This window comes from Hemitrygon akajei, chromosome 21 (genome assembly GCF_048418815.1).
Source record: "Hemitrygon akajei chromosome 21, sHemAka1.3, whole genome shotgun sequence".
NCBI classification, from domain to species: domain Eukaryota; kingdom Metazoa; phylum Chordata; class Chondrichthyes; order Myliobatiformes; family Dasyatidae; genus Hemitrygon; species Hemitrygon akajei.
The window spans coordinates 63,773,271-63,782,662 of NC_133144.1; positions in this window are offsets into that span (position 1 = coordinate 63,773,271).

Genomic DNA, 9,392 nt, shown 5'->3' on the forward strand with positions numbered 1-9,392 from the left:
TTATTTCTATTGTTTTCAATTTTAATTGGGTTCTTTTGGGTTTCTTGCTTTGTGGCTGTCTATAAGCAGACAAATCTCAAGATTATATAATTTACACCTGCTTTAATAATGAATGTGCTTTGAATCTTTGAATTACATACAGAGCTTATGTACAGCTGGTGCGAAGCTCACAGAGTAAACGGTCCACAGTCGGAGCACAGTCTGACATGATGGAGCTGGGTCCTTCACCAGCTTGTCCCTGACTGTGTCTGTTACCGATTGGCTTCATATCCACCATCGATTTCAAACAGCTGCCTGTTCTACAGCAACAACAATGGAGGTGGGGGGGAGGATAGTCCTATTTTTAATAATTTTATGCGTGAAACAATTACCTTCAATTTTCAGTTCATTGCGATAGATCTTTGCTTTTCTCATGATCAGCAGACCGTAAAGCAGCACGTGTTCACTCAGATGCTGATGAATCCACTCTTTCAATACCCAATCAGGATCTTCATTTTCGGTTTATGCAGTGTTTTTCTATTTTTCATCAACTTCTGTTCATGATGTTTGTGAGGACACTTCTCAGAACTGCCTGTACACAGAGACCTGTGCATCACCTGGGAACCGTCACAGACTGTCAGGGTTGAACGACCGTCCTTGATTGTTTCTGCTACCAGTTTCCAGCACTGCGATTGGCTTCATATCCACCATCGATGTCTTGTGGAATATTTGCATTTGTGACGTCAGGTCAGCGCTCAAAAAATGTTAGATTTCAAAGGTTTTCAGATTTTGGAATTTTGGATAAGCTATACTACCTTGAGATTCACTTTCTTGCAGGCATTCACAGTAGAATAAAGAAATGCAGAAGAGTCAATGGAAAACTACATAACAACAAAGACAGGCAAAGAACCTGTGTGCAAAAAAAAGACAAATTGTATAAATAAAAAAGTAAATAAATATAATAATAATAAATATAAACAATGTTATCCATGATGGTTCAGGAGCCTGATGGTTGAAGGATAATAACTGTTCTTGAATCCAGTGATGTGGGTCCAAAGGCTCCTGTATCTCCTCCCGAATGCTAGTAGTGGGAAGAGAGTATGGCCTGGATGGCGACGGTCCATAATGTCCTGAGACATTGCCTTCTGAAGATGTCCTTGATGGTGGGGAGGCTGGTGCCCACATTGAAGCTGGCTGAGTCCTCGATCATCTGCAGCTTTTTTCAATCCTCTGCAAGAGAGCCCTCAAACCAAATGGTGATGCAACCAATCACACACAGAATGGAGCCCTTCAGCTCACCAAATTCAGGCTGACCTTTCTACCCACCTCCACTTGTGGTTCTAGACACTGTGTTATTACTGTGTCTGGAGTACATATGAACAAGAAATAAGAGCAGGAGTAGGCCATCCAGCCCATCGAGCCTGCCCCACCATTCAGTAAGATCATGGTTGATCTGTCCGTAAACTCAGTTCCATCTACCTGCCTTTTCCCCATAACCCTTAATTCCCCTACTATGTAAAAATCTATCTAACTGTATCTTAAATATGTTTCGTGAAGAAGCCTCAACTGCTTCCCTGGACAGAGAATTCCACAGATTCACCAATCTCTAGGAAAAACTGTTTCTCCTCATCTCCGTCCTAAATCTTCTCCCTTGAATCTTGAGGCAGTGTCCCCTAGTTCTAGTCTCACCTAACCAATGAAAACAACTTTCCTACTTCTATCTTATCTATCCCTTTCAAAATTTCATATGTTTCTATAAGATCGCCTCTCATTCTTCTGAATTTCAGAGATTATAGTCCCAGGTGACTCAATCTCTCCTCATAGTTAACTCCTTCATCTCTGGAATCAACCTGGTGAACCTCCTCTGCACTGCCTCCAAAGCCAGTATATCCTTCCTCAAGCATGGAGACCACAATCGCACGCAGTACTCCAGGTGCAGCCTCACCAGTACCCTGTACAGTTGCAGCATGACCTCCCTGCTCCTGAATTCAGTCCCTCTAGCAATGAAGGCCAACGTTCCATTTGCTTTCTTAATAACCTGTTGTGCCTGCAAGCCAACTTTTTGCAATTCATGCACAAGCACTCCCAAGTCCCTCTGCACAACAGCATGCTCCTATATAAGGAGGTAGATAGAATTTTTATTTTATTTAAGAGATGCAACACAGTAACAGGCCCTTCTGGCCCAACAAGTCTACACTATACAATTACACCCATGTGACCAATTAATCTCCTAGCCAGTAAATCTTTGGAATGTGGGAAGAAACTGGAGCAAGTGGTGGAAACCCACACGGTCACAGGGAGAAAGTGCAAACTCCTTACAGACAGCGGCAGAAACTGAACCAGGGTTGTTGGCACTGTAATAGCTTTATGCTAAATGCTAAGCTACCATGCAACTCCACCTCTTTATACTGGCTATCTACCCTCTGTCTTTCAGTGCAGATGAAGGGTCGCAATCCCAAACATCCCTCCACAGATGCTGACTGACCTGTTGGTCCTGCAGCAGGTTATCTGTTGCTCCAGATTCCAGCATCTGCTATCCCTTGTGTCTCTGGAAATTATAATCCGTATATCAAAGCACTGACATCCAGGTTCTACCCAAAAATCTGTCACAAGCAGAATTCTTTCTCAGTTTAAAGACAGGAAGCCAATGGGCTCAGTTGCCTTGCAGAGTAGGAGAGTGAGGAATTTTCTTTATTAATAATGGAGAGGAGGAGAGTTCAGTGAACCAGCAATCTTTGTGTGGAAGAAAATTAGAGCTCTGGTGACCAAATGTTGCTCTCAAGTTCAAAACTCGTATATAGTGGAGATTGAGAAAGAAACTGCTGGAGGAACTCAACAGGCCGAGCAGCATCTGTGGAGGCAGAGGGATGGTCAGCAGTTCAGGTCGAGACCTTGCATCAGGATTGAGAGCAGCAGAAGTGAGATTGGCAGTATTAAGAGAGGCAACAAAGGCTGGAAGGTGATAGGTTGAACCAGGTGAGGTGGGGGATGATGGGCAGATGGGGATACATGGGGGGCAGTAGAAGTTTAGAGGCAGGAGCTGGGTGTAAGAGGGGGAAATAGATAAGGGAAAAATAGGCAGATGGAAGCAGGTGGAGGGAGGGGAGAGGTAGAGAAAGAGAGTCTGGAAGGTGATAAGGGGTGGGATTCAGAATCAGAATCAGATTCATCATCATTAAGTAATATGAGGTGATACTTGTTTTGTGGCAACAGTAGATGTCGACTCAATAGGCCAAATGGCCTAATTCTACTCCTATGTCTTATGGTCTTCTGTCCTGATTTCTTGGTGGGGAGGGTTGTGTCCTTGATGGAGTTGGATGAATCTACAGCCCTCTGTGGCCTCTTGCAGTCTCGTGCAAAGCACCTGGAAGGGATGAGAAGTTTCGGCCAAGGGAAGAGAAACCTAGATGTGGTGATGATGGGCAGATGGAACCAGGTGAGGGAGGATGACAAATGGGGGTGGAGTGTGGATGGAAAAGAGAAACATGGGGGAGAGAGAACATAGGTGAACCTATGATTCCTGTTGCTCAGCATCTCTCCCTTTTTTGATCCCAGGCGAAACCAACCCAAAATATCGACCATACTTTTGCCTCCACAAATGCTGTATTGATTTGCTTCTGCAGTATGATTTTTTTGCTCCATATTCCATCATCTGCAGACTCTTACATCGCCAAACAGTCAAGATCGACAATGATCTGCATTAAAGTTCCAAATTAAACCAAAAACTAAATATTGAGGGAAGAGTTAAAACTGGAATCAGCAGGAAGTAATTTTCCATTTCCCTCTATAGAAGCTGCCTGACCCATTGAGTTCCTCCAACACTTTATTTTTTGCTTATAGAACCGTATCTTGTAGAATGGTCCATCGATCCAAGTATCTAAAGGGCTTGAACTAAAGAGCAAAGACTGGGCAATAATTTGGGATTTTAAAACTTTTTTTTGGACCTTTTTGCATTCATAAAGAAAATTCCCAAGGGTAAGTGCATTGACTTGCCAAGATTCTGAGAAAAAAAACTAGCCTGGGACAATTGGCTATACTTGTGCAAATGCTCCCTTAAATAACAGCATAGGATCATAAGGTGTAGGAGCAGAAATTATGCCATTCGGCCCATCATATCTATTCCACCATTTCGTCAATGCTGATCCATGTTCCCTCTCAGCCCCGGTCTCCTGCCTCGATCCCACATCCCTTCATGCCCTGACTAATGAAGAATCTATCAACCTCTGCCATAAATATACACAAAGACTTGGCCTTTGCAGCCACCTGTAGCAACAAATTCCAGAGATTCACAACTCTCTGGCTAAAGACATTCCTGCTCATCGCTGTTCTAAAGGGGCATCATTGTATTCTGAGGTGGTGTCCTCTGGTCTTAGACTCATCCACCATAGAAAATCCTCAGAACATGTTACAAAGGACTCTGTTATCAGGCACCATCATCCGCATTTCCACAAGACTCTATGGAGGGGAAACAATCAGATTTTAAAAATTGAGTTTGAATTAATTTTTTCCTGTGACAGACAGGCCTGGACACGGGGGAACTGAGGTTTCTTGGTTTAACTCCCAGATGTTTCTTATGGCTTCTTTCTTGTGCAGCTGAATTCCTCTGCACCCTCCCCCTGACAAAACATTCACACAGCATCAATGAATCAAAACTCCTCAGAATATCAGTATGTTAGATTTTTACTTAGTTTAATTTTAACAGCTAATGTGCATCCATCCAGTCAAGCAACATAAGTGCTGGAGGAACTCAGCAGGTCAGTCAGCATCTATGGAAATGAATAAGCAAACAACATTTGGGGCCAAAACCCTTCTTCACGACTGAGAAGGAAGGGGAAAGATGTCAGAGTGAAAAGGTGGGGGGAAGGGAAAGAGGACAAGCAAGAAGGTGCTGGGTGAAGCCAAGTGTGCAAGGAAAGCCTCCAGCATCTAGAGTTTGATCCTAACCACAAGTGCTCTGTGTAGGGTTTGCACCTTCTCCCTGTGAGCGTGTGGATTTTGTAAGTGCGCTCCTGTTCCCTACCACACCTCTGAGACTGATAGGTTGATAAGTTACCTGGCTACTGTGTCAAATGGACAGTTTCTGTGCTGTAACAACTCTACGATTACCATTCTGTGACTGTGTTTGTGTGTGTGGGCCGTGGGCATACATGCACATGTGCAGATATGCTTGCATATACAGTAGATTCCAGTTAATTGGGACACATGTTTTGGCCTAATTAAGTGACTGCCCCAATTAGCTGAAGTTTCATGGAAATAGTTAAAAAGCTATAACTACCATTTAATTCAGTAATAAATTATGTAGTTAAATGAAATACAGAACAAATTAGAACACTACCAGTATGCCTACAGTACAATAAAACCGTGTATTAGTTCCTACTAGTTATCGATGGAGGAATTCATCCAGTGTACACTGCCGTGTTCTTTTGATTGGCTGTAAATGAGCAAAATCAGTGCAGACACCTAGTGCAGGTAATGGACTGTCTTCATACAATGCTACTGAGGATTACACCCTTCAATTCTTCATTTTCATTGTAACATTCAAGATGATTATCGATGCCTTTTGTGGATTCTAATTTATTGAAGTAGTGAAAAGGTATGATTTTCCCTCCTGGTTGTTTCTGGCATCTCCAATCCTCAATGCTTGAAACCACTGTGAACAAAACTGTTCTGAATTATCTTACTACTTATTTCTTGCCAACTATTAGTGACAAAAATCACTACACTTTATCTTGTTGTTTCATGCTCGTTATTTATTGCAATTTATTTATTACCTGCATTTGCGCAGTTTGTTTACAGTTCCTGATGTTTACAGTTGACAGATCCTGTTTACAGTTACTGTTCTATAGATTTGCTCAGTGTGCCCACAGAAAAAGAATCTCAGGGTTGTATGTCATACCGTGTATCTACTCTGATAATAAATTTTATTTTGAACTTTGCTCTTTGAACAACTGACCCTATTTGAAAACTATTCACTCTAAACCATATATGTCAAACTCAAGGCCCACGGGCCAAATCCGGCCCGCGGTGGAATTATCTTTGGCCCGCGAGATAATATCTAATTACTATTAAAGCTGGCCCCAGTAATCGAAGCGCCTATGGCGTATGATATGGCTAATGCTGAGTTTATTCAGGTACCAGGTTTTCAGGGTTTTTAGTGTTTATTCGGCAGTCTTGCTCGGCAGACTTCTTCATAAGAAACGGAATTTGTAAAGTGAAACACTTTGTAGTTATAGCAGAGACTGAGACACATGAGAGCAGGCTGAAAAAACGGAGGCAACGAAAGCTGCGTTCGCACGCGTCCGACTGATCCGGCCCGCATGAAGCTGCATTTTGCTCAATCCGGCCCGTGACCTAAAATGAGTTTGACACCCCTGCTCTAAGCACATGTAGCCTCTAACAGCCACACAAACACACACACATCTGACACTAGTTAGAAACTGTTCAACAGGTGTTTGTTGTTCCTTTTCGCAGGCACATTGGGCAGCATTTCTTTTGCCACTTCCTTAGCATTTTGTCTGTTTTTATTTTACGAGGCTGAGCTGCTAGCTCGACGCTCAACCCAGAACGGATGGGAAGTGTGCAAGGGGTGGGCCCGATTCAAACCTGGAACCATTCACTTCGAGGTTTGGTGCTGGTGCCACTACACTATCAGCCGGCTACGGCATCAGTCTCCTGCCCCTAATTAAGTGGCATAGTACTCCAAATAAACAAAGGGAATCCTGAGTATTTTCCCCAATTAGTTTTTATTCTTAAAGAGTTATCCCAAAGAAGCAGCTGTGTTGCTTAACTGATGGCCCAATTAACTGGAATCCACTGTATGAGCACATGTCTGTTTCTTTCTGTGCTCTGCCCCAGTGTGTGCGTGGGTACTTAAAGCACATATTTTTCTGAGTGTGTGTGTGTGTCTGTCTGTCTGTCTGTGTGTGTGTGTGTGAGTGTGTGTGTCTGTCTGTCTGTGTGTCTGTGTCTGTGTGTGTGTGTAGCAACCTGATGTCATGAACATCAATTTCTTGAATTTCCTGCAATTGCCCCTCATTCACCATTCTCCATTCCCTTTTCCCTCTCTCACTTTATCTCCTTACCTGCCCATCACCTCCTTCTGGTGATCCTCCCCCTTACCTTTCTTCCATGGCCTTTGGTCCTCTCCTACCAGGTTCCCCCCTTCTCCAGTTCTTTATCTCTTTCACCAATCGATTTCCCTGCTCTTCATTTCACTGTACCCCTCCCCCTCTCTTGGCTTCACCTATCACTACCACCTTGTACTTCTTCCTCTCTCCCCCCACCTTCTTACTCCAACTTCTCATCTTTCTTTTCCAGTCCTGATAAGTGTAAACGTCAGCTGTTTACTCTTTCCCATAGATGCTGCCTGGCCTGCTGAGTTCCTCCAGCACACTGTGCATGTTGCTGTGGATTTACAGCATCTGCAGATTTTCTCTTGTGTGTGAGTGTGTGTCTGTTTATGTGCATGTGTGTGTGCTTATGTCTAATTATGTGTCTGTGCATGTGTGGCTGTGTACATATGTGTGAGAGTGTGCATGTTTTGTGTGTGTGTGTGAGAGAGAGAGACACAGCTGGTACCGTGTGGGCACAATATGTGGTTCCAGACATTTTGCACATTCACTTCCCGTCCCCCACCCCAGCAGACACACACACTGTAGCTTCATTCTTCCTTGTCAGAACCCAGCAGCACTGAGGTCAGTCAGTGAACCTCAGACTGCCAGTCCAGCTAACTAAACACAGGCAACAACAACAACACCAAAACCAGTGTGACAGCTACTCTGTTTATAATTTGCAGTGCCTTCACCCTCTGACGCCTGAGCGCTGTTCAAAAATCACTGTCGTTCTTATCTTCCCTGATTCCTCCTGTTCATGGCCTTTTGGGCTGTTATTCCACGAGTGTCTCCCCTGTACTTCAACCACACCTCCAGCAGCCTGTCATAAACATGTGTGAACAAAGGCATCTGTGAGCTCTTTAACCGTGGCAATTATACAGAGGAAATCATGTTCCCCCGCCCACTGCACTCTTCTGCCAAAAATACTGCAGAACACCAAGATACAGCAAGCTTGAGAGCAAGTATAAATAATTTGCATGCAAAACAACTAAACTGCTACCGAACAGTGCCTTTTATGACCTCGGCATGATCCTTTGTCAACTTTATAAAGTGGACATGGAGAGGATGTTTCCTACAGTGGGGGAGTCTCGGACCAGAGGGCACAGCCTCGGAATACAAGGACGTCCCTTTAGAACAGAGATGAGGAGGAATTTCTTTAGCCAGAAGGAATCTGTGGAATTCATTGCCACAGACGCCTGCGGAGGCCAAGTCATTGGGTAGACTTAAAGCTGAGGTTGATAGGTTCTTGATTAGTAGGGGTGTCAAAGGTTAGGGGGAGAAGACAGGAGAATGGAGTTGAGTGGGAAAATTCATAAATCAGCCACAATGGAATGTCAGAGCAGACTCAATGAGTCAAATGGCCTAATTCTGCTCCTCTGTCTTACGGTCTAAAGTCAAGTTTATTGTCATATTCACAAGTGCATTCTGTACATACACAGGTGCAATGAAAAGCTTAATCACAGTATCACCTGTCTCACAACCTTTCTCGTTACCATCTTGCACCTTTTCATTTACCTGCACGGCACTCTCTCTGTAGCTGTTACATGTAATTCTGCATTCTGCTGTTGTTTTATTTTGTACTCGATGCCCTGTGTAATGATCTAATCTGTATGAACAGTATGCAAGACAAGCTTTTCACTGTATCTTGGTACATGTGACAGTAATAAACCAATTCCAGTTCCAATTCCAATTGCAAGCAGCTTTAGAGAGACAGCATTCACAAAGAAAGCATAAGTTAAACATAAGCAACACATATTTATATTTGCTGGAGGAACTCAGCAGGTCAGGCTGCATCTATGGAAAGGAATGAAGTCAGTGTTTCAGGCTGAGACCCTTCATCAGGACTTGAATTGTAACATAATTAATGTTAATTTATTATAAATTAAGCACAACATTTGCAAGAAAGAGTACAATTTGAACAAAAACAGAACAAAATCCATTATAGTGTAAAGCGTACTGTCACTATACTGAGATAGGACTTAGGTTTGTGCAGTTTGGTTCAAGAACTGAATGGTTGAAGGGAAGTAGCTGTTCTCGAACCTGGCTTCTGATGGGAGCTGTGAGAAGCTGGCATGGTCCGGATGGTGGGGATCTCCGATGATGGATGTTACTTTCTTGAGGCAATCTTCAGTCAATATTACTGATGGTGAGGAGGGATGTACAGGCAGCAAGTGAAGCATTTTAAACAGTCATTGCAATGTGGGGAGTATGGCAGACAATTCATTTTACTTAGAGATACAGTGTGGATAGGCTCTTCTGCCCCTTTGAGCCGCATCACCCAGCTTCCCCAGACAACCCGAT